Raw genomic sequence first — 26,448 nt, forward strand, 5'->3', positions numbered from 1 at the left:
TCTGCCATGAAATCTGATGTCTGGAATCTTCCAATCTAAACAGTCTATGATTCTGTGATTCTAAGGCTAATAATGTTCACAAAACTTCCCAGGGACAGCTGCTAAGAAAAAAACAACCAACCAAACAGATCTCTCAAGTTCTTCAACTTTAAAAGCACCTCTGGCTTCTTTACCAGTTGAAATGGCAATTCTAGTAATTTCTCTGGTCATGAGTCTGACTGAAAAGATAACAAGGAGCCTATAAGAAGCATTATTTAAAGTGGTGTTAACTCTGTAATTGTGAATATTTATCTATAAATTATGACCCAGTGAAATGACTCTCTCAGGTCTCTGTTTATGATATTCTCAGTGACTGGAGCTTTGCTATTTACTTAAGCTTTCCAGAGTAGTTATATTAAAGTTTCTTAAGAACATGAAAATATTTTTCAGATGAAATTTTAATTGTATTCTGTTCTTCAAGAGGTGTTAACAAAGCATTTTTCTGCCTAATTTGGTTCTTAGAGTTATGTTTGAAAAAAGCTAATCACTGTGATTGTGTTACAAGAGCTTCTGCATTGCTCCTGTATAAATTATCCCTCTGTGCCACCTCAGATGTCCTTCTCATTCAACACTATCAATGAGAAAGCACTCTACTAACTGTAGGAATCATCAGGAGCTTTTTGTTTCATGTGAAAAGTCCCTTGATTTCATGGCAACAGCAGATTCACAGTATGATGTCTTTTGCAGACCTCTGCTTCTATAATATTATTTTCAGTAGCTTGTGAATATGATACATTGGGTGAGGGGGTCATGTTTGAGGGGATTACATGGGGATTAGGACAGAAGCTGCAAATAGCAAGTGACTGGACAGCAGTCAAACAGTGTTGTGCAAGGACTCAGGGTGCCCAGTAATGTATCAAAGCCCATAGATTGCTTAGAAAAACATTTGAAGGTGCTGTTACTCAGGATGAAGAAGATGGGCATAAAGGGTAAGAGGCACAGGTTATATTTTTGTGCTACTGATTTATTTATTGTCATGGAGCATTAATGTGCCTTGTCTGTACCTCAGTTTCTTCATATGGCATGGGGATAATTGTACCAATTTTATTTTGCAAAGTTCTTTGAGATCCTTGCATGATGTGATAAGTATTACTATTAGTATTACTATTATACACTGTCAAAAATCAAGGCAGTCGTTTAAAGAATTCTTTTAGAGGTTTCAAAATGCTCATGTTACCTAATGTATTATGGGAGATATATAACAGCAAGTAGCTTCCCTTTCTATTTTATACAGATTAAATATTGTTTCCAACATTTCATTGTACATGCTGCCAACAGTAACAAGTATTATATGCTATACTTGAACAACTGCCAAAATTTGATTGTGTTTATTAATTCCATTCTAACTATATTCTCTGCTGGACTTCTTGAAGTGGGACACAAAAATTGTTGCCATTCAGACATAGCTATGGGAAGATATTTTCCTGTAGAACATGAGAAAAATAAGTTCCAACAGTCTAGAAATTAACTTTATAGCTCAACTGAAATAAAAGGTTTCAACTCACTGAAATTCTTACTGTGCTTAAATATAATCTGGAATGGCAGAAAAATGTTCATGGATTTGCAGACAAATAAAATGTAGAGATCTCATACATTATACAGCTAAGATGAAATGGAACTATCCATTCAGAAGGAGGATCTGAATATTTCTTCTCTGAGCACCTGAGAATAGATCAGAGAAGACAACATCCACAAATATGATGTTTCATTCTGGGGGACCGTTGTTTTGTTTACTCTTTATCCAAGAGTATAAACTGTCTGGAAAATTGTTAGCTTAAAAAGAGAGCTACTTGACCAGGAGCGACATGAGATTTCTCTTCATTGTTCCCCTCCAAGGCTGCCATCAGCATTGCTCGTGGTGGCAGTGCTATTTCCTGAACCTCTGAAAAGTTGCCAGGATTTTCAGCTATGTACATGGCTTGCTCTTTCCACATTCCTACTGAAATACCTGTTTGGAGTGCTGCAGCTAATATGTGAGGGGTTTCACCATAAACTTTTTCTTGATTCTTAGGCAGCAGCAGTGTTTTCAGAAAATATGTAAGGGTTTTAAAACCGTATTCCCTTAGATTTCATTCTCCTCTGGGGAGACTAAGTTTATTTCAGGGGTTTTTTTTTTGTTTGTTTTTGGTTTGTTTTTTGTTTTTTGTTTTTTTTTTTTTTATTAAAAGGAATGCTTATCAAACCATCAGTCATTTGGGGAAAGTATTTTGCAGGAAATGAACTGAACTTCTAGGATGGTTTCAACTTTTAGTGTTAGCACTTCTGTATCTATTGCTGAGAAAAGGAAATCAGTTCCCCTCTGCTTTTTAATTCTGTATTACAAGTACATGGGGCCATCCAGTCCCCTAAGTGCATGCATTATAGCTTGCTAGCAACTATTGCTGTAAACAAAGCAACAGGCATGCTATCAAATTAATGAGTCTCCTCTATCTTAGAAAGCTCAACATGATTTCAAGCACAGCTCAGTAAATAAGCCTAGCAGAGCCTAAAATTTTGTGAATTCATGGAACATCTTAAAGGGGTAAATGAGGCATTAGAATAAAAATAGAAAGCATAATCAGTTCTAAACAAGTCATTCCAAGGTCCCTATGCACTCTGATAGCCTCAGGTATTCAACATGCATTAATTTCACTCTAGATATCATGAACCCCACTGCCAGCAGTGGCAGTGTTGCTTCTTGGAACTTATTTCCCCTCATGATTTGAAAATAATGAATAAAATAGGTTATATACCTTTCCCATTTATCAGTGTAAATATTGTGAGTTGACTGTATTTAGTAGCAAACTATATAAAGTTTACAAAGTACTACACATGTTATGAGATGGTTTCAAAATATAAATGGAAATTGATCTTTTCTCTTTCACAGTCACACGAGCACGTGGGAAAGTAGTTAGGACTAGCACAGGCATTTTATGAAGGCTATGTAGCAAAAAGGTAAATGAGGAATTAATGGGCATTGAGATCTTTCATTACTGACCTTGATAATGTGATTAAGCAGTCTGCCTTGAATGAACCATTGTATATTCATTTAGTCTAGAATCTAGCCTCAAATTCTATAGCAATAAATGATGAGGTTTCAGTAAAACAAAAGATAACTGGGAGAAATCTTACTTTTGGAGCCTGAAATGGCGATTTCATTCTATTTTCTGTTATCTAACCATTTTCATGTGGTTATACTTCCTAGATCATATGTTAAAGCAAATATAACAAATGGTTGAAAAAAGGATGTTTCCAGTTCATCTGAAAGGAGTACATTGCAAGAAATCATATTAAAACTTCTGAATTTCCCAATCTGAAGAGCTGAGAATCGAATCAGAGAAATCTTCCAGATCTAGGGAGGCTTCTATTACCTCTGTGTCAGGGGGTTTCATACTTCTGCTTAGTATTTGGCCTTCGTAAGGCACATGAGAATTTTGTTACATCTGAGGCACACAAAATCTCTGTTTAGCTCTGTTTGGATAAGGAAATTTTTTACCCCCAGAGGCAGTAACCCTCTGTTTTGATGTAATAGCAAAGGTGGAAGGTAACGTACATGCTTAGGTCTTTTTTTCCTTTTGGTGGAAAAAAAATCAGGAAACAAATTTTATAGATAAAATGGATTAGTTAAAAGATTTTAATTTCAAATTTAGTTACACTCAACTGAAACTGGATGACCATATAGGAGACACTGTTCTATGGACATTTTGCTTCTTAGAGCTTTATGGTCAGAAATAATGTTTCTAGCCAAACCAAATAAAATCTTTTTCAGTGGCTTTTTTCTTAAATTCCTGCTTACATTCTTGTATCTTTTCCATAGTTTTTGTCCCGGACCCTCCGTTTAATTATTATTCCCAAGTCTGGTTGTTCTGGTTGCTTGGTTTTGGTTTTTTTTTCTTGCTCTCTGATTTCCCTGATTGAGGTTCAGTGCATACAGCTTTATCATGTTATTCCTCTTTTTACATTCATCCTGTTTCTGTTCTACCTAACCCAATTTTCCTCTGTAACCTACATGATGCACTGTGCTCAGGTCTGTAAAATGTCATCACCATCAACTTACTTCTACATAAAAGCTCTCTTTCACAGATGACTCAAAACAAACTGTAATCCTTGACTGGAATCCAAGCCTTATAATTTGAAAAGAAAATTCAATTAAAAAATATTTTGCTGTATATGAACGTTTAAATGTGAGATCTCTCATTACATAAAGAGGTCTTTGAAATGGAGGGATTTGTCAATGGAGCAGATTCTGGCTTGTTTCACTGTTTTTGAACTGGCTCAAGCAATTCTAATTATAAACTGTGATCTAGAACTGTTACTGTTTGCCAGATATTTCAGCCTTGATGAGCAAGACCCTTTAGGCTTATTTGGAAAAGCTTACAAACAAGAAAATTCAGTGTTTTTCACCCACTGGGCTTGGGACAAAGAGCAAGTGTGAAAGCTGCCAATATTTCTATATTTGCTTGTTTCATCTGAGTGGGACCAGTGCAATGACACAGAAAAAGACTCTCTGAGCCCAGAGCAAAAATAACACACTTGAGGTGCTTAATGGCTTTCTTCGAAGAGATTTCTCCAGAAGCTTTAATAATAGTAGCTGCTGATGAATTTCAATCCTTTTTTTTCTCTTTTCTTTTTTTTTTTTTTTTTTTTTTTTTTCTTTTTTTTAATGGGATCTGGAGGGATTTGATTTTGTTTCTTATTTGTAATTCCCCACAAACCAGAGCTTGAACCATGCAAGGTCTCTGTATTTCTGATTTGTTACTCCCACTATGAGGCCACTGCTTTTACCGTGTTGTGGTGTCTGGGTAAAGGGAACTGGTGTCCACACCTGAGCACAGGGAAAGGGGAAGAGCATGGCACTATCATAGAAGAGAAAGTGTTTAGATTAGTGTTTAGGGTCTAGACTTGAGGAACTGTCAGTTGAAATAGCTTCCACAGAATCATGGATCAGTTCAGGTTGGAAGGGATTCAGCATCCACTTTCATGGAAGAGACTGGCTAGGACCTTGGTTTAGTACCAATGACTGGAATGGGTGCATTATTTCCATTTTCTCCTGAAGCAGAAAATATGAAGTGAATTCTTGTTCTAGCTGCTTTTTGTAGAGAAAAGAAAAAACAAAAAGTGACTCCAATGTTAGTCTTGTCCTTTACTTGATGAAAGTTCTTTTATAGTTTTTATTGAGATATACAGATAAGAAAGTGAAATAATCTTTAAAAGTTAGGCAAAATGTAATGTTCAAAGGTAATACTGTTCTTTTTTCATGAATTTCAACCTCTCCACCCCCAAATGTATATTAGGTTGAGGTTGTGGGAGGTTCTTTTATTCTGACAGCCTTATAAGTGAGATATTTTCACCTGTCATGTAAATCAATAAAATATACAGTACTTAATACTTAAATGTTTCACTATTAGAATAATTTTCTGATCCCTCTGGATTAACACATTGTAAAATAGAACACTCAGTTTTGTATGAATAAATTAAGTGTTTTGCAACTTATAGTAATGAGATAGTTGGTTCACATAACTTTATAAACTGGTTGCATGATACATCAATGCAGATGTCCAACTTTGAGGTTTGCCATAGTTAATGAGATAAAGCTCCTCTTTACTCCTTTTGACGGCTTTCCTTGAGTAAGGACAGCAAATTTGATTGTGTTTCTATGCTGCCTTTTTTTTGGAGCTTCTGATTCATACATTTTCCATCAGCCTTTATTTTTATTGTGAATTCTTATGTTCTCATAAATGTCATAGAAAAGATAGTGCAGTTTTAAGAAAGGCACATTAATCACTTTGCTTCCTGAAAAGTTGCACAGAAATGTTTCCTCATTAAGAAGATAGTAGCAGGTACTAAAGATATCTTTCCTGGAGTAGCAGAGAAATGCTGTAACACCCAGTGGTAAAGATTTGGGAAACTATTTATGAAATTACTCCTTAAAAGAAATCTAAAACATATAGATAAGAAGACTGTATAGGCTGTGTAGGGGACATTTAATTAAGTTCCCTGAAGTCAAACGTATGTGTGGATGAAGGATTCTGCTTCTACTCCTTAAGGTACTGGAGCTGCCCATGACACCTTCCCAGGCCATCCCAGTAAAACCAGCTGGAGTTAGAGTAAACCTCTGATACTAAGACAGTAGCAGAGGTGTGAAAATAGGGGCTTCAGTATACACAAACAAGGTGTAAACAGCTCATGTTAGTAAAGACTGATTTATCTTTTTTTATCTAACTAAATTAGGATCCCTTAGAAGTTGGGCAATCTAGCCATGCAACTAATCAGAATGTAAATGTAGCAGAAGTTATGTTACCATTAAAAAAATACTGAATGCAGCCTTCTTGTATTACAACTGTCCCCTTGTGTATTGGCAAACCAATCCCAACTTCAGTAACACAGTGATTAAAACTGGGTTTAGAATGTGTTAGCTGTATGTTAAAAAAGATATGTGCAAATATAAAGGTGAAATTGTTATGCAGGGAAATGTTACTGTGAAGATACCTTCTTTAATCTTTTTGAGGGAATTCCATGGTAACTGCATGGCAAATTGGAGTGAGAAATTCATAGATGTGGTAAGTTTATGTAGAGTATGTAGTTTATGTAGCATAAAGAGATTGCAATTTTCATTTCTCTTTTGAACTTTTAATATTTAATAGAGGATTTCCCCTCTTTTTCATAATTTTTCTTCTCCTTTTGGGCTAAGGTTGTCTTTCAAGGTATGCTATGTAAATTACAACTTTTTATTAATATGCAATGTATTAGTTTTAAATCTTACCTGTAATCAAAAGTTTGGCCAGTGGCAGTGATCCAAGACTATCAGACATGGAGTTTCACCTCTTCTGATTGGGTGGTTTGTATACACCACAGGCATTTTTGTTTCAGGCATTTGTATCTGTCTTTTGTTTTTCATGTTGACATTCCAGTGTCTTACACTGGACAAGATCTAGTTAAAAGTGGAGTGGTTTTCATTTTTTTTTTTCAATTTTCTTGAGCATGCTTTCAAAAAAGAGGAGAATACTGGTAACAGTTATACAGTTTGGATCTGAGTTATATATGCAAGCAATTTTTTGTAGCTTCTTTCCACTCTCCTCTACTGGCTGCCCAATGTCAAAACAGGAGGTTCTCTTTTCTTTTGCAGTAATCATCTCTGACATTCTGTTGGCAACATTATCCTCCAGGTTCTTTCTGTTGTCTTCTAGAAGACATTTTCCCCATGGGGGAGGAAAAAAGCATTCTGTCTTTTACAAGGAATTAAAAAAGAAGCTACTCGTAAGAATTCAGTGCCCTGAGTATTGTGCACCTATTAAATATAAAGTTTTATTTTACCAGTGCACAGAGGACTGTTTAAAAGGGTTATGTATACTTAGCCTTTTATTTCCTTTAACACAGTGTTAGTGACATTAAAGCAGGGCTTCCTAATACTGATACAAACAGGAAAAATGGGGACACCATTTCTCAGTGTTCAAAAGAATATAATACACATTTCTTGTGATGTTATCTGACACCGGCAGGGAGTGACCGAATAAATTAAAAAAGTCTTTTTTTTTTTTTTTTTAACATAGTTATAGAGGCATGGGGCAAACAATCCACAAACACACCCTTTATTTAAATATAGTTGGGAATCAGAATGCATACCAGTACAAAGGAAGGACCAGTCATCTGGGTACAACTGTCTTTTTACATTTTCATTCAAATGAATGAAAACAAATGCAAAACACAGAAGTTTCATTATAGATCATCATCATGATTACAGTCCAAATCAGAAATCATGTCTTAATGATTGCCTAGCATTGCTTAGTCTAATAGACCTGCACCTTTCAAAAAGATAAAAGTCTGATGGCAGAAATATTATGAAACTTGTTTGCAATGGCTTCATCTTCTGTTTCTTGCATCTGTCAAGAGAAAGTAGGCTAGGTTTCTCTCAGGCATGGCACTTTACCTGGCTAAGTATTTACACAGCATCTGTCAATTTTGGTTAAAGTTTGGTCAAAATAAATAAAAAATCATACATGGTTAAGAGAAACCTCCCTTAATAGAGAGGATAATCATACAGCCATTATTCTTATGGAGACAAGATTAAAACTCTAAAATCACAAGCTTCTTTGATATACGAGATAGAAGAAAATGAGAGGTGTGAGACTGCAGTACATAAGTGTTGGTTCTCTAGAAGCTGAGGGAAATTTCTGTTGATGTTTTTAGTATTGCTTTAACCTAGGCCTTATTCTTCTAAGTGATCCCAACTAAAACCAGAAGCTTTCCCTCTGTCAAGATCGTAGAGTGAGCCTCCAAAAGTCTAACGTTCATGTTGTATTTGTGTTTGACAGACAGGGTTTGTTTCCTTATTGCATTGTTGTGCTTTTGTGAACTTCATGTGAACAGTAGAGCTGAAGTGGTTATGAATATTCATTTGCACTTTGTTTATGCCTTTTTACTGTAGCTGTATATGCTTATTTAAAAAACATATTGACAATAAAGTGAAGAACTATACATTTACAAAAAAAACCCCCAAAAAACACTAAGAGGATAAGTGATTCTATTTTTTTAGCATTTATCATCAAATAAATATGCAGTATCCCAAACATATATGCCTTAGTGTTCTTATGTGCATGCATGATGTTATCCAATACCAAATATTTTACTATACCTGTAGTGAAATGAAGTAACCAGGTGCCACTAATTGCCAGGTAGTGGGCTTGACCTCGTGTGAAGCCCACCTGTGCCTAATTAGGGCAGGCCCCTACTGCGCATGAGCAGGATTAGGGGGCCAATAAAAGGCTCACACCTGGTGTAGACAGTGGGTGTTTGACCACCTTTGGAGTAGTAGCACTGATTCAGGCTGGTCAGAGACCCACTCGTGGGATTCTACTGGGACACCTGGTTGGACCTTGGAGCACCGTACCCATAGAAGAGGTTCGTCTTGCTACATCTGGTGGAGAATGCGGGCATAGACCTCGACCTAGCCCGCGCTCAGACGAATCAGAAGGAAGGGAGCCAGTCTGGTGCAAACCAGCATTAGCAGAAAACCCAAGGAGTCGGGTAAGAAGACCCACTACCTGGCAATTATTGGCACCTGGTTGCCTCATGTTACTACATATACCAAAAGAAACCCCAAAACCCCAACCTGGCTTGAAAGAATTCAGGTGGTTTTATTAAGGCTACAACTACTATTATAGACATTGTTCTCTTCAGAAGAAAACAAAAAAGAAAAAGACTGGAGATCAGTTACAAGTGGTGTTCTCCAGGGGTCAGTACTAGGTCCAGCCCTGTCCTGTCCTGTCCTGTTCAACCATTCTGCACCAGGTTTTTGGAAAAAGGGCCACAAGGAGCAGGGGCAGTACAAATTCAGAGAGCACAGCAGAATTATTCCAAGGTTAGTAATAATCTGAAGTGCTTGAGATCCTCATGCCTGGTTCTTAAACACATAGATGCATTCCTAACAGAAATGGACAAAATAACTATTGGCTTCTCCCATCTTCCTCTGAAGTCAGGAGCTTCACAGGGACACTGTGACAGACCTGTGTGTTAGAAGAGATTTGAAGGACAAGAATGCAGTGGACTTGCAGACCAGTTTGCAAAGAATGCTTTGTGCCTAAGGGGAAGAAGGTGCAGAAGGGTTTGAGTGAGAGGCAGATGAGGCCAACATCCTTAGTGGAGCAGAGGGAATGAGGGATAATGCTGGAATCACCTCCTTGGCACCCTTGGAGACATTTCTGTCAGTGACTGGCCCTGTCCTCATTGTTTGTCAAAGTGCTGCCATTAACTCTCTGACCAAACAGCTCCTCCTGGATGGTTGCAAAGAACTGGGAATAATGAAATGGTCACGGGGCACCTCATTTGTATCCACAGGGCTGCCCTGCTCACAGCCATACACCGATCAGACATTGTTGCTGTCAAATCACAGCTATTCCCATTTTCTACTAAATGAGATGCAGATAACTGTGTTTTGCACTTTTAAATTTTCTAAGCTTCATGCATTTTATCTATTAATATCAGAAACCTGATAAAAGACAGTTTGGTTCTCTGCAGTTCTTTTTGCTGGCTGCAGGATAGAGAAGGAATTAAAAATAGTAATCAGTACCATTGCTTGACGAAAAATCAAATATAGCACTCCAGCACGTTAGGACAAGTTAGCCTAGGTCTTGTATTTCATTATCTAGGAAAATCTGTGGGTTTTGTGTATTCCCTTAAATGTTTCACCAATGAGAAACACTTTTTAACTAGCACATAGTAAAAATTAAATCCATGTAATTTTTTTACTATTGGAGATTTAATTATGAAACATCTCAAGATTAAATTTATTCCAATAATCATTACAATGATGAAAAAATTCCTCGCTTCAATAATTGATTTATGCTTCATTTAAATGTACGGAGTAGTTTCAATATAATTTCTTATTAGCTCTAATGACAAATTTTAAAATAGCAGGGCTCTGAAATAAAGATGAAAATTTGCCATACAAGTTATTACATTTAAATGGACTTAATATTTAATATTTAAAAATCATTTGATGTAAATAGCCATCATGAATCACTGCAAATATGCTTAGATGTAATTAAACTTTTTCTTTACCCATATCTATTTGCTTCATAATATATTACTGTATTTCCTCTTTTTATTTTTTTAGATCTTCAAGAATTTGAATGGGAAAACCACAATTTTCTTCTGACATATCACCATTGCTTATTTAGATTTTCGCTACTGTATTGGTCAATAAATTAGATGCCATGTCAGACGTTTTGGCTTATGTTATATATATGCTATCATTTTATACATAATGCTAGTATTATCTCCCTGTTTGGAAGTTATAATCATGCTGTATTATGTATTCCACTAGAAAACAAAGACAAATAGAACATAAACACATGATTTGACAGAAAACTGTGACATTTCTAAAATGTTTTGAAGTATAATGGCAGAAATTTATGGCAGAAATTTCACATATATATAAATCTTTCTCTGACTGGTCCCATTCTGTAATTTGTTTTCCTTACCTATGAAATGTAAAGGCAAACATTATCCAAGACAGGATCCTACAGGCATGGCCAGGAGACAGCTCAGTCTTTTGAGACACCTGAAGTGGCTGCTGTACCCTGACCACCATTCTCCCAGTTCAAGTCACAGCTGCTGTAATACATGGGGTTCATTTATGAGCTGAATTTACACCATCCACTGTGGATGCTAAACAATAAACCCTGGTATTTGGTAGGTACTTTACTAAAGCAGAAGCCCAAACACTACATTACCCGTTTAAGCTTAGACACACACGACAGCTTTTCTGTGTCAAAAATTTCCTGACCATACACACTTGTTGACAGAGCTGGGCAGGCAGCTCTCTGATGTCAGCAGTAGAAAGTCTATTTCTAGACAAATAAAATATGTTTGCATTAGCAATGCTGTGGCTTTACTGCCAGCTCTTTCAGAAAACTGCATGAGTTCCATGTAAATCTTTAACTGGGATTATGTTATTGTTCCAGGTTGACACAATTTCTTTACTGTTTAGACCATAATTTTTATATGAAGAGTCTAAAAGTAATGCCAGAAATAGGGGAATAATTAGGAATGGTACACCTGAAATCATTGAACTTAACCAGAAACAGGTTTCAGAGATTTTTGAGGAAGAAAGCCACTGGCACTAGCGTACAAAAACTGCTTAATTCTAATCAGAAATGGCTTCATTACATGAGTTCCATTTAAAAAACATTAACCTCCCCTGCCCCCCCAAAATTTTACAAGGTAAGTTATACTGGAGTTCCACTGGGATCTGAAACCTGTTCTGATCAATACAGATGATTTGGGAATGGTGATGAATAATTTGGTGGCAGTTTTCCTTATGCCACTGGGTCATTAGCAGCTCATATTAGTGTTGACTGAACTGCAAAAAAATTCCTAAGACAGAGTGACTGGGTAAGATACGTCAAATGAAATCCACTGTCAGGAAATGTAAAACAATGTGCCTAGGGAAAAAACAATCTTAACTTCACAAATAGGATTGATGGTCCCTGTCTGAACATTGCCACTCAAGAACAAGTTCTCAAATTTATAATATTCACAACTTAAAGATGACAGTCATCTTTGTGGTCAGGGATCAAACTTAGTATTAGGAATTATTAAGAAGGAAACGTATAGCAAACCAGTGTAAATCTGTTTTTCTTCTGTATCCTGTAAGCAGCTATCATCCCTTCCACCTCATAGAAGTGCATAAGGCACAACTAAAAAAGAGAAAAGAAAGAGTTGGAAGGGTGATCAAGAGTGTCGAATGACTTCTCTGTGCAGGACATCTTAATAGACTGGGACTCTTCAAGATGGAAGAAGAAAATTCTATAGACTGATGTTAAGTGTTATACAAACTGACCAAAAGTCTGATATGGAGCAGCATAAGGGGAAAAGTGAAGAAGTGGAGTAACTACTCTCTTTCTCCCAGTAGGAGCTTTGTGTGAATTTAGCAGTTGGGATGTCCAGAATAAGCACAAGGGAACGTCTGCCCCAAGTGTACTTCAAATCTACTCCTCAGTATCAAACCTTGCAGATGTCATAAGTTTATCTGGGGTCAGCATGAAACTGGGCATGAATATTTGCTTTAGGAAGTCTCTGAGACAGAAATAGTGGACCTCTGAGACAGTCTTCCAGGGAAATGTGCTTGTTTCTTCTCCATTTTGTTCTTTTATTTATTTTTTTTTTTTTTTTAGGTTAACAATGCCAGAAGCAGGATACAGGCTAGATAAATCGACCTATGGTTTGACCATATGCATTTGTTCTTAGCTACCTGTGCTAATTTACAAGTATTAGAAATGGTATTATATGACCTGGGACTTCCTTTTTTTCTTTTTAAGTTTGTAAAGAATTTCTTTCCTTTTATAAGAGATAAATAGTCACTTCTATATTTATTTTATATTTTTCTTTGTAGGAAAATAGTAGCAGTATTTTCCCTTTTTCGAAAGTGAAAACAACAGGCTATTGTCTGTTTTCTTGTGGGATGCATCTATCTTCATCAGAATTTTCATGTGGCATAATTTACTCTAGAGCAATGTTGTTCGATAAGAAAGATAGAGCTCTGAAAAAGATGACCGCTCAGTAGAGATGGAAACAACTTTTTTTCTGACAAATTGATTTGAAAATTTTGTGTGGCTACTTTTACTCAGATACTGCCTGTCATGCTTATATTTTTTTGCAGTGACTTCCACTTGCCATAACAACAGAAGTTTAAACAGTATTTATGTGCTGCAGGCATAGAAGTGTACATAAACATAAAAGAAAGTAACAGAATGCAGGTTGCCAATCACATCATTCAGTTCTCCCCAAAGCTTCCAGATAGTTTTACTTTGCTAAAAGTTTATTTCTTTTGTAGCTTTCTGTGTTTTGAAGGATCTATATTTTCTGTGAAGGAAGTTAGTTGTTTTCCACATGGAAAAGCCAATCGAAGAAAAGATTTCTTCTCTTAAAAGCATGTATGTAGCTTATACCAATACTGCAAGTACCCGTTTTTGTTGTCTGTTAATACACTACAGACTTGAACTGCTTTAAGAAAAAAAGAAAAAAAAGTTAAAAGCCAATTTTAACCATTTAAAGTTCTTGATTGAAGGCCATTGAAGTGTGTTCAAGGATGGGCTGGAGAGCTACATGTGTGAATGCATCTGTCAAGCTAGCTAGTTATAAAATATTTGCACCTTTTTCATAAAGGTTGCATAAGCAGAAGAAGCATAGATATTCTGCCTTGAGCATTTGTTTCTCAGAAACTCAGAAAGAGAAGTTGGAGATGTGAGGGAGTTTAGCCCTAAGAAATAAGCATTTTAAAATTCCCTTTATGTAGATGAGAAGTATTTCTGGCCTGGCAGCTCTCTAACAAAAACCAACAAATGGAAGATAATCATGAGCAAAAAACAAGAAAAAAGGCGACCTAAGAGAAAATTATATAAACTGACAAGAAGCACAGGGGAACAGTAATGTGTATTGAAGAAAGGCATATATTAAAGCACATGCAATAAGTTCTGGAAAAAATTGAAATAATATACCTATTGTTGGGGAATATTAAAAACAGGTCACCTCAAAATATGGGCTGAATTTGTCCACATCCCAGGATGGCCTTTATACTTCAGTCTTTAAAAAAATACGGTGTTGCGTTTATGTTGAATTTGTATGTGTGTCCACAATTTTGTCCATAACTTTGCCAACATCTTAACAATTTGTCACATTTAAACACTACTGTAAAGCTATCACTAGCTATTATTTCAAAGCAAACACTCCAAATATAATTTCCTCTCAAAACCAACAGTCTTAAAATGCATGTATGTGCTGCATGTCTAGTGGAACAACCCAAAACCCTTTCTGGCTTTGTAAGTTTCTCATTTCTGATTAAAATTACAGTATGTTCATCTAATTGCCTTAATAATAGTCTTTCACAATTATATTCTGTAAAGTTTTCAAAACACAATCATCTTAGCTTTATGCAGAAATAATGTGGAATTTATGGCATCTTGTACTTTTGGAGCAGTAACAACTAAATCTCAATCTAGCACAATTGAGGTTTTTTAGTCTAAAATATGAATTCTGAGATTATCCATAGAAAAAAAAATGTTAAATTAAAGCAGGGGCTATCAAACAATATACTAACTTATACATTAAGTTGATCATTTAATGTTCACCACGCCCAAACATAAAGAATTTTATAGCATATGGTCAGGTAATAATTTTAAGCCATGTATTTTTTAAGATGGTGTAACAGTTAAAACATTTGAAATGTGATATATATGTTTTTGGCATGATAAAACAATTTGGAAGATGTCAACTTGAATCACACAACAGTGATTATTTACTAATGTAAGATAGATTCACTTTGATTTTAATAAGAAAATGCCTGGCCTGAAGTCACACCTTCATATGCATCTAACAGTGCTCTCATTTTATCATATTTTAAAATTCCACACCTCATATTTTCTGTTTCCTTATATGGATGGTGCTAATGACACACATAGTAAACCTTCTATTAGCTTTGTACTTCAATAGGATTTGTTTAATTTCAGCTGTCAAACAATATGCAGGAAAAAAAATCCACTTTTTTGATAACCCCAGGATTTAAAATGCATTATCAGTATGACAGCAGTAAATGTTTTCCAAACAATCTTATTTATGGGCCGTGTTCTTTCTTGGAATATATACAAATCTGAACAGCATGTGAAATCCCTCATTTGTTTGCCATAAATTGTGCATGTTACCGATGGAAGATTTATTATGTAAGAGTGGTTGAGTCTCCCAGCATTGGTACCATTGATATGCAATGTTTTACCTCAGCTGCCTTATTCAAATCTAGCTGGAGCTGATACTATCTGAGAGATGTTACCAGATATTGAACTTGTTCAATAACCAATTCTGTGCAAAATATGTTTGCATGCCCACTGCCTCATGGAGAGATATTTTAAACATATTACATGCATAAACATATTATATTGTATGTAACACCAGCAATGAGAATGCACTTCTCACCCCTAGAATGGATGACTTAATTTCTCCTCTATTTTCAATTCATTGTTGCTCTTTGTACTCTGAGAATGGTAAAGCTGCTCCTACCACTGAAGTGTCCAGCAGGCACTTTACTGGAACTACAGACAATCTTTTCATAGGCATAGAGATTTACTTAGCTTCTATTACAAGGAGGATATTTCAGTGAAAATTAATCACTGAAATGTCCCCCATTCTCTTCCAATGTTTTGCAGCTCTGCTCTCCATTTACAAGCATGGTTCTATTCAGCACTGTTGAACAAAGAAATTTTTGCAGTCTCTCACTGCAAGGAAAATTATCAATTTTATAGCATAGGCATAGTGTAAAAATAATACTTTATTACAATTGGTTTACCTTTATAAAATTACAGGTTTTTTAATGACATTTATAAACTCATAATCATTGTGCCCAAGACTCTGGTATTACCTAATATCATATAATAAATGTAATCATGTCTATTAACTGGAAAAATTATTGCACATTAATATATTACCAAAATCAGACAGTGTGGTATCCATGCTTGTGATTTTACTACAGCAATGTGCTAATGTTGGAGGATTGTGATGGTTTTTTTTCTAAAAAGTAATGTCCATCTGTCTTTACCCTACAAAGACATTCATAGTGAGAAAACAAGATTCTTTTTCCAACTGCATATGCCTTGTTCAGAGGAGGCTACAAAGACATTTTGAATGCATCTTCTGCTCCATTGGAGTAAATGAGCTCTTGTAAAAACATTTTCTAGGCTTTGCTTTGTGAACATGAAGAAACTGTAGATACATGTCAGTAGTTCTGTAGCTTTGTAAAGGATCGATATAGTTTCTGATGCAGGACCTGGCCCTAAAGGCAGCTCTCAAGTACAAATCCCCAACTGCACCATGAGGCCTTTCTGCATAAAAGACTGTGCATCATTACATGTAGAGTGGCTACTCTCATGTGTGCTTTAAGCTATAGAAAAAATCACCAGGAGCCCAAGTCCCAAAGTACCAATAGGAGTTTTACGAAGTACTTTTGCACTTTGTATTCAGTTCATATCTCTCTTTTGTAGTTACTGTACTTATTTCATATTAACTTTAAATATACCCAGAAATCCCACTGAATCAAATTTGTTTTGAATAGAAATGGATTCAACCAGAAGTTTGTTTTCCTGAGGTGGTAGCTTCATGTTTCCAAACACTTTCTGAGCCTTTTACTTTTAGCTGTCTTACCACTCAGGTTTAACAGAAATGCTGACTCCTAAGGGCTAAGCAAATGCACAGTGCAGTGGATACAACTATTTGAAATTCCAGGCTGGGAAAAGCAGTGGCTGCTCTGCTGTGTAATTGGAAGTGCCAAGGCTGCTCTGCTGGGATGGCTGCACTGTCACCACCAGGAATGGGCAATTCCTCAGGCTCTTTGGCTTTGTGTCTGCTCAGCTGTATTCAAAATCCTAAGTCTAGCCTTCACCATGTTTGAAGAAATTGTCTCTTTCTACTGTTACAGGCTTCTGATTGACTGCTACTGAAAAGAAACAAACAGGGCAGCTGTCACTTCTTCCTGAAGTCAAACTAATAATGTGCATTGTACAGTGAGATCACAGACATTGTGAGGTTATGCCCCATGAAACTCTCCTCTTGTTTTCATCTGTATTTCCTCTTTCTTACTGAAACACAAACTAGCCTTTCCAAACTCATCGTCCCTGCGAAAATGTGGAAAAACTATAAATAATATTTTTCCTTATACTTAAAAAATATGTTCTAAAGGTTGGTGTCATCATGCAGATTTAATAATTCTGGATAGAAAAGCACGATCATGACAGGTCTGTATTTTCTTGGACATATTGCATTTGATTCTGAGCACTTTTTTAGCTTTTTAAATGTAATTTTGTGGGGTTTGAGCGTTTGTTTTTCATTATGTTAAACATAGAGCATCCATATGCTCCTTTCCTTTGGAAACTCTAAGAAATTATACAGTCATTTAAATCTAGGCTATTTTATCACTAGTCATAAAATTCCTGTAGAAGAAGGCTTCTGCCTTATATATTTTTCTTCCTCGGTTGTTGCAAATGTGTGTTCTAACCAGTTTTCTTCATCATACTTTGTATGACAAAGTTGCTGCAGATAAGTCAATGTGCACAGGGTGTGAAACAGACTCTTCACTCCTGTGATATGCTCTATAACTCAAAAATCTTGACCACGGTGTTTAAGTCCTACCCTTGCTTCATGACCTTCAGGTTGGTAGAGCAAAATAGGAAGTATAACAGCTGCCTTCCATAGTGTAATCTTTATTGTAAGAATAATACATGAGATCTTACATGCTTCTATCACTTGCAAATGTTCTTGTAGCTCATTGTACAATATGTCAGATGAAATGGATTTCATGATCTTTTGTATAATGCATATGTTCCAATAGTAATTTCAGACCTAATTTATTTCCTTAGAAATTCATTCATCTCTTGGATGCCATTTTTAACCATCTCAACTTTCTGTTATACAAGCACCGGGGGTAAATACTTTACTTACATGTATTTTGTGAATACACTGGAATTTGTACTCACTCCCATTGGATTTTGTACAAGAATTACAGTATCTAAGAGTAAATTTTTTTTTAGGCGTATTTTTGTTTTATTGCTACCATACAAGCCCTTTTTCTGTTCAAATACCAGTAGTTATTTAGCAGTTGTGTTTCACTTCAATCTTGTTGACATAACTAAAAATACTTTAGAAGTTATAGTTTTTCCCAGCTAATTCACCTCTCTGTAAATGCCAAAGCTGACTTAGTGTCTTTTTGTATACATGTATCAATTACTGGGATTTTTAACATTAGCTGCAAGTGTGTCACTGAAAATAATTATTGCATTGTTCCTTTTGTATTACTCTATAGGTTGTTGATGGATGATAGACGTAGAAAGTGAGGAAAAAGGAACCTGCCACATTTCATTGCCTGAAAATTCCAAAGAGCTTCTAAAACCATGGCCACAGTTGTTCTTACGCATTTGCTTTTAACAGGGAGAATAAGGGAACAGGGGATTAAGGTAGCCAAAAGAGCTTTTAGAAAGTATGTTTCATTGAGAAGAGTGGCATCCTGGCAAGAAAAAATATATTAAGCTTCAGGCCATTGTTGGGTAGAAAAAAATTTTTGGCCAAAAGCAATGTAGAAAATGACAGTGCTGGAATCTCCTTTTTTTCCCTTGGAAGAGAGGGCTTTTTAGAGAACAATATAATTGGCAAGTTTAAATACCTCTTACATAGTAGAATCAGTTCATCTATTTTTTTCTAAAACTATTACAATATTTTAGTCTCATCCCTTTGCCTTACTAAGGAAGTACAGGCTGAGTATGGCTCTTAGGCTTCAACAGTTACAGTGCAGTTGCCTTCCCTTAGATTATCAAGTAGTGTCTGTAACTCATATCTACAGTTTCATGCTCCACACACTCCTCTATAATATTCTAGTTCTTATACTTGTCACTATGTTGTAAAAAAGTCTATTTAAGACGTGTAAGAATTACCTCTAGAAACCTGTTTTGATAATAATGTGGAATGAAATAATTTTAAAAATTAATGAAATAATTGTCTTCTTCTTCATCCTAAGGTATAAAGCAATCAACACCTTGGATTCTGAAAAAAAAGATTTTTTACATCTTTCTGGAAATTACAGCAGAGAAAAGAATCCTAGAAAGTTCTAAAAAAATAACTTCTAATTCAGGATTCTAAAAGAGTACCAAGGTTAAAAAACTCCATGCAATAAAGTAGGTCTAAAAAAAATCTAGTAAGAACTATTGTTTGCCCAGATCTCAAGTAGGAAAAATTATAAAAAGTGTGAAAAATAAACACCCAAAACACATCTGGCTAGAAGTATAGGCTGTAACAAGGGGTGTGTGATGTCTGCAAGCACCAGCTTATGAAAGCATCAGTTCCCCAGACCATTGGTGTCTCTTTCTCACAACACAGAAATAATTTATTTGAGCTCAGACTTGAAATATCTTATACTTTAAAATATTGATTCACATGAAGTCCATCTGAGAGGATGGTGCCATTACTCAGCAAGTGCTACTACTGGTGCCTGGATCCTCGATACCTATCAGAAGGTTCAGTAGTTGGAGTTGGCAAGTAACAAATGCCAGCTGCAGCATTTTATATATCTAGAGACACTGGAGTCAGTCTGGAGGAGGTATCAGCTGGGACTGCCCTACAAATTACTATGCCCTACAAATGAGGGAACCAGTTGCTAGTGTACCCAATGGCATATACATATGAGAAGATGTATGTATGAATATGAGTGGAAGAGTTATATATGCAGCTGTTCCCAGTGCAGCACTTAAGTGTTACATAAATTTTAGTATTCCTGCCTTGATGGGGTAATAATGGGCTATACTTCCTTCGGTGTCTCAGCCTCTGTTCACAGTTTCCTGGTAAAGAAATCAGGGCAGTTAAAGAAGGCTCAGAATTAATATTATTTTCTTTGGCTTAACACATGAGTGTATCAGTGTTAATAATACCTAGAAACTTAAAAAACATATGTAGTCTTGCAAACACCCTTTCCATAATTTTTCGCAGCATCTGAGAAAAGAGCTGAATATGTTCCCTGCTATCCCTGTCTTTTCAGTGCCTGAAGATGTGAAGAGGCATATGATAGTACTACCCACTTGTTCATATTTTTCATACTTTAAGTAAATTTAGGCTATATCTTGAGTCATATCAGTCAATCAGAATGTGAACTGTGGCAGGTTTTTTCCAACTGGACACTTTGTGTACCTCTAAAGTTTTCTATTTTGTATGAACAGAATATCTGAACATAAGGACTGCGAGTGGTGAGGCCAAATGGAGAGCACGTAGGAAATACCAAGCCTGGATTCACAAAGGTGAGGTCAGGCTTGGCCAACACAACATCCTCCTCCCGTGAATGTGCAGCCACAGCCAACTGCTCCTTCCTCGGGTCTGTAGGATCCCTGTTCTGTGTGTTTGTGAGTGCACAATTCTGCTACATGAGTTCTCGGGTCTGAAAAGTATGCAGGTAAATTCACCTGTTACATATGCCCTTCTGACATGAATTTCTTTTTGTCTCTAAGTCACTGATGTCTCTCAAATCTTTGTAGCTTTTGGATTCAAGGGAGACAAGAAGACATCCTGTTCAGTTTGTCTGACTTCTGCTCACACATGCACATTTACAAGAAGTGAAAAAGTAAGGACAACTTCCATTATATATACATGAAGTGTTTTGGTTTGCCAATATGTGTTGGAATATTTCCCAAACTGGAAATCTCAGTGTTCACCAGGATCCTTAAATAAAATGAGGAATTATTTTGACAATTTCACTGCTGCCTAGTGTAAGTGCCTGTCACTGGTGTTACTATTACAGATCACAGACTAAGATGTTTTCTGCATATACCTAAGTAAGAACAAGAAACTGTGGTAAAAAAAAATAAATTGTGGTGTCCTTTATAAAAATATATGCTGGGCAAAGGAAAAAAAATGAGTTTAAATGAGTTTAAAACTAGTTAGGCAGATATTATAGAAAATTAGAAAGATGTAATCTTAAATATTGTACCACTGGAGTTATGTTTTTGAAAACAACCAGTGTAATTCAGTGATTCATTGACGTGGCTGCCTCTATTGATAAGGTGTAACTGTTAGAGTGTCATGTTATAGACAGTGAATGGGGCTTTCTCAAGTTTATTTTTCCCAACAAAGCTTTTCTGCTGGCTGTGTCTGCCCATGTATAAAATACTGTCACCATCAAAGCCATGTCATTGGATGATATTCAGTTTTTATTTTACTTTTCAGTGCATCTGCATGGCATAATTGGGCAGCACTCGTCTGCCGTGCCTCTCCCTGATGGCAGTGGGCCCTCAGCAGCTGCTGCACAGCAAGGATTCCCTTCCTCTCTGCACTGTTTACTTTTGATTCTTCCTGAATGTGATACATTTTGTTTTATGTCGTGTCACTGTTGCTATACTTACATAATGTGCTTAAGTATTGTTTAGATTGACACAGTGTTAGCACTAAAATTGAAAATAAAATGTCATTATTGGCAAGAACAACTGTTTTCATGCACATCATTTTCTGAGCTTCAGTTTATTAATCAGGCTAAGCGGGAGTTTTATACAAATGGGAGCATTTTTTCTTGAAGTACTCTATGGACTTTAGATTTCCATCATAACAGAACTGAATAGTATAATGTAGCAGAAATGTTTGATGTGATTAAAAACTGTTTATTCTGGGTTTGTAATTGATTTAATTGTAACATCTAGAGGGCTGCAATTTTGAAAGTTTCAGCCCTGATTGCCTATTATTCACATGACAACGCTGAAATGAAATGACACCATAGTAAATGAAAACATAACAAATAACTCTGGTGGTTCAATAACATTTTGAAAGAAAATCAGTAGATGTTCTACAGAAATCACCTACAGGAACAGCAGAAAGAAAAGCCCATGTTTTAAAGCAGCTTTTGTAAAACCCAGCTAAACTATCATAGTGTTACTTACCCAGTAAAGCTGTTTTGATTGTCTTCTGTAGTATTAAATAACACCTGATGGTGAAGTGCAATCAGATATTAGGAAACAAGGATTATTATTATCTATGCTGAAACAAAAAGGCTGCATATCCCTGCCTCTACCCCAGCCTTTAGTACCCTCCATGTAAAAGTGAAATGTAAAATCCATCAAGTTCACTGTGAACCTACAAGTGCTTAGGTTCTGAACCTAAAAAATTTTATCTGGTCCTTGATCCCACACAAAGGCTGGGTCTTTATAATTGGCTCTGCACCATATCTGGAAGCTCTTCCTATGGACTGAGTTTATAGAATAGGAAAGCCCTGGATACAGTACATTTCAGCTCTGCCTCATTAATTGTATTGTGCATGGTATGACCCCATTCATTCCTGTAAAAAGAAAAACAAAACCAAGATTCAAATTACCAACTATAAAATTATGAATATTTACAAGACATGGTTGTCTAAGAAAAAAAAAAATCACTTTAGAAGTTTCAAATACTATACTATTATGAATATTTTTTCATGTTTTATGTTACTGTACTGACATATTTTACAAGAATTTTTCTTTTCCTTGGTGGGCACCAGTTGTATACTTTATATTTTTTAACAAAATAATAGTAAAAAGTTATAATGGCTCATCTTACGTTGTTATATGTTATTATATACATTTTTATTTATACCTGAAGGACCAAAATTTGAATTCTGGAATTCAAACTTCAAATGTAATCCATTAAGCAATATTCAATCCTTTTGCTGTTGTTTCATCACTATTACTATAATAAACTTTTTGTGTCTAATGGGGTTTTATGTAATTGCTCTGTAATATATATAAAGGCCAGTAAACTCCATTGCCACATTACAGTGGTATAGGCCTAACTCACATAGCTATTTTCTGCAGTTCCTTGGTGCTTTATCTGTATTTGTTAAGCTTACATAAAAGCTTTACATATTGTGCTTATACTAATTTTTCTCCACACACACACACATACACCCTGCTTAACTTTATTGACTGAAAATCAATTCTGATTTTCCCTAATGATTAGAATCATGTTAAAATTTTTCAGATTTGCTTAAATGACTGTGATTGGATCTTTGAGGTGTGGGTTTTTGGAACTTTACTAGATGTAGTCAACCTAATCTTTAAAGAGAAAATAATTTTGTAATAATTTTTTTTAATTCACATTAGGAGGTGATATGTTAGATTTTTTTTTTTCTTTATTAATTCTGTTAAGTATTTACTGAGAAAAAAATTAAAAGTTCTTCCCAGATGACACTGGATTAAATATTTGCTTTTGTTTCATCAGTGTTAAATGGTTTGTGTAGCTGTTTCATTGAGCAAGTCTAATTCTCTTGGTCCTTGGAACAAGCACTTAAAAATTTAGTGTAAAGGTGTTCTATCATTGAGAGGTATTTCATAATCTTTCATGGCAAAAAGGAGCCTTCAGATTTTTATATCATCCAAAAAGGAAGCAAAACGTATCTCTCAACAGACTTCCTCTGTACAAAACTAAAGATACTTTGCTTTATTTCTGTACTGATTATTCTGAAAGGGAATTGTTGCTGGAATAGTAATACTACCAAGGGCAATTGGTCAAAAAAATGGGAGTACAAAAATGTTCACTGAAGTGAAAGTGGCACATTACTACGTATACTTTGCAGTCTCAAATCACAGATGAGGGGTTAGGATATATGAGAATAAATATAACAGAATGTAAGATTTAACAAAATCCTTTGAAAATGTCATCTTTAGTACTATAAAATATGTATGACTAATTTTAAACTCATTTTGATTTTGAGAACCTCTGAGTCATTTAAAACATAATATCCTATTTTGTCAATATGCATTCAGTGACACATTCCCAAGAATATAATACGTAGCTACTTTAGCATTCCTGAATAAAGGTTAAGTAGGTCTTATGGTGCTTTTGAACACTTGAAAATGTTCAGAAATAAAAGGATCCATTGCTGCATAGAGTCAGAGAACAAGATATGGTCTAATCAAATATGATCCTATCTTATGGACATGAATATTCCTTTACACACTGTACAGTAAAATTACTACAGATGACCTGTTAGAGGTTTCTGATTGTTCTTATCCTTTTTTGGTTACCCTAGAGTAAGATCACCTGCTCATTTGCACTGCTCATTAATTTATGTAAGGAAGGGCTCATGTAATAAAAAAGCTAATATCTCCTATAGAAGAGTACCAGAATGCCTTATTTTACAAAATGTACCTGCCACATAATTTCTGTAAACTCACTATAAAGCATCCTTCCTAGGTAGTCATTGCCTTCAACAGAATCTGGAAATGATATCATTGGCATCTGGGCCAGTGGTCACAGCAGAGAAATTATAAGGAACCGACATAGGAGGTGATGCTTCTGCAAGACCTGTGGCCCTTCCTGGCAGTGCTTAGCCTGTCCCAAACCTACAGAGATAGTTTTTACTGCCTGATTTTTTTCTTGAAGATCTGCGACTTCAGTCTCTGTGTAAAGCTTACTGTGCCTTCTGTGATGGTTAATTTTGCATCCTTCAAATGTGACTGAAATTTTTTTTTCTCATCAGGAATCAAAGATTTGTGGCACAAACTATGATTAAATGGCCTAGAGGAAATGATCATCCTTTTACTTCATGGAGAATACCATACTGTATTTACTGCTCTCCACAAAGAGAATGTGAATTATTACACTGAGAATGGAGTCAAATACCTAATCACAGATGTGTAGCATGTGATGAGTCATTTACATTCTTCTAGGAAGTTCTAAAATAATCTAAACAGTTGGCAATAGGTTTTACTAAGTAGCATTTAGAGTGTTATAAGCATAACATGTTGTTAAGTTGACCTTGTAGGTCCTGTTTACAGGAACAGAAAGTGAAATTGTGCTCTTTAGAAAAGAGGATGGAAGATGTTTTCTGGGAGGCTTTTCAAGTTGGTGCTGTTGCTCTTTCTTCCTTGCTCTTTCTCAGTGTGTCAGGCTTTATACCATAGCAAGAGTCACTGGCTCTTTAAGTGACACTGGGTACAAATCCTTCAGAGACCATTGGAAAAAAAAACATCTTGAGATCTTCTCGGATGATGCAGGAGAAGACACAGAGCTAGAGGGAATACAGAGCTAAAAAGACATTAAAAAATATTAATGGATGTGACCTTTTATTTAAGATATGTCATAAAAAGGAGAAATCTTGTTGGACTCAGTGCTGCCAGAAGAGGTGTGGAACAGAAATGCACTTTTTTGTCTTCTCTGTACATCACATCAAAGAAATATTTTAATTAATCTCCAGTTTAGTTTTTCAGAGTAACTGGCAAGAAGTTTTGCCTGAGAGGACTTACAAGGAAGGAGTCATTTGATCATTCAAAATTGGCACAAATAGCATTTTGGTGTCATTTTGCCAGAAAGTTTTTTGTGTAACTAGAAATGCAGTACCACTAAAAAAGGGGTCAGTAACTGCTTTTTATCAGTGAAATAAGGTGAACATTTTAATCTTTATCAATGTTTTAGTGTTCATAGGAGTTGTATCAATACGGGAATAACACTGACACATCTAATACTGAAATTTAGACTTGCAGAACTTTACTGTGATTTATCCTCCACCTACAGACTGAATTTCAGACACTTGCTGTTAAGTTTATTGCTCTACCTAAAATGCTATTTCCATGCACTGCTATGGCCCTCAGGAAAGACACACAACCTGAGCCTTTTTAACGTACAATAAAAAAACATTTCTGCAAGATCTGCCAAAGCCTGTGAAGCTAACAAACATGAATAAATTCAGCATTATTAGGCACTATTTTAAAATAGCTGCATTTTGGGCACAAGATATCTCCCTTGGCTGATTAACCACCACCTATTACATGAGAAATTAGAGGGCATCTTCAAAGTTACCTGTTCCCCCCGTCCAAATGACAAGGAATAGCTCGAGCAATAGTGACAGGACAGCTCAGTGATATGGACATAAGAGATTTGATTCAGTTTCTCCTTTATAGAGGTGGTCTCTCTACCTTCTCTGGAAAGCTGCTATATGATATTTCTCCCTTCCACATGAAACAAGCACTTTTTCTTTAGTGAAATATTGTGGCAATGGTCGCTATGAGTATATTTGCACATACAAATATGAGTTTGCTAAGTTATATGAGTGGCTATACTCAGAGTAACTAACATTTCCTAATTTTTCAGAGCAAGATTCTCAAGCTGGAGACTGAGTGAACTGAACATTTCAGTATCCAAGCACTAAAGGGAACTGAGAGAAATTCTGGGGTCATTGATTAGGGACAAAATAGGAGAACACTTGGACAGGTGCAGACCGGTCAAAGACAACCAGGACATTAATAAAGGGGAAGCCATGCTTGTCAAATGCTATTAACTTGTTTGAGGAGGTGACAATGAGAGCTGACAGGGGTGAAGCAACAAACATAATCTGCTTGGACATCAAGATGGCTTTTGATACTGGTACACTGAAGACCAGATAGAGGGTTAGTA

The 26,448-nt window shown here is 35.8% G+C and overlaps 1 long non-coding RNA gene across 1 annotated transcript; it reads left to right on the plus strand.

The window, feature by feature from the left end:
- The first annotated feature begins 850 nt into the window (after positions 1-850).
- LOC139796713 (uncharacterized) lies at positions 851-10,901 on the plus strand. Its single transcript, XR_011726115.1, has 2 exons — positions 851-968; positions 10,631-10,901. It is a non-coding gene; the product is annotated as an uncharacterized lncRNA (long non-coding RNA).
- The last annotated feature ends 15,547 nt before the right edge of the window (positions 10,902-26,448 follow it).

This window comes from Heliangelus exortis, chromosome 5 (assembly GCF_036169615.1).
Source record: "Heliangelus exortis chromosome 5, bHelExo1.hap1, whole genome shotgun sequence".
NCBI lineage: Eukaryota > Metazoa > Chordata > Aves > Apodiformes > Trochilidae > Heliangelus > Heliangelus exortis.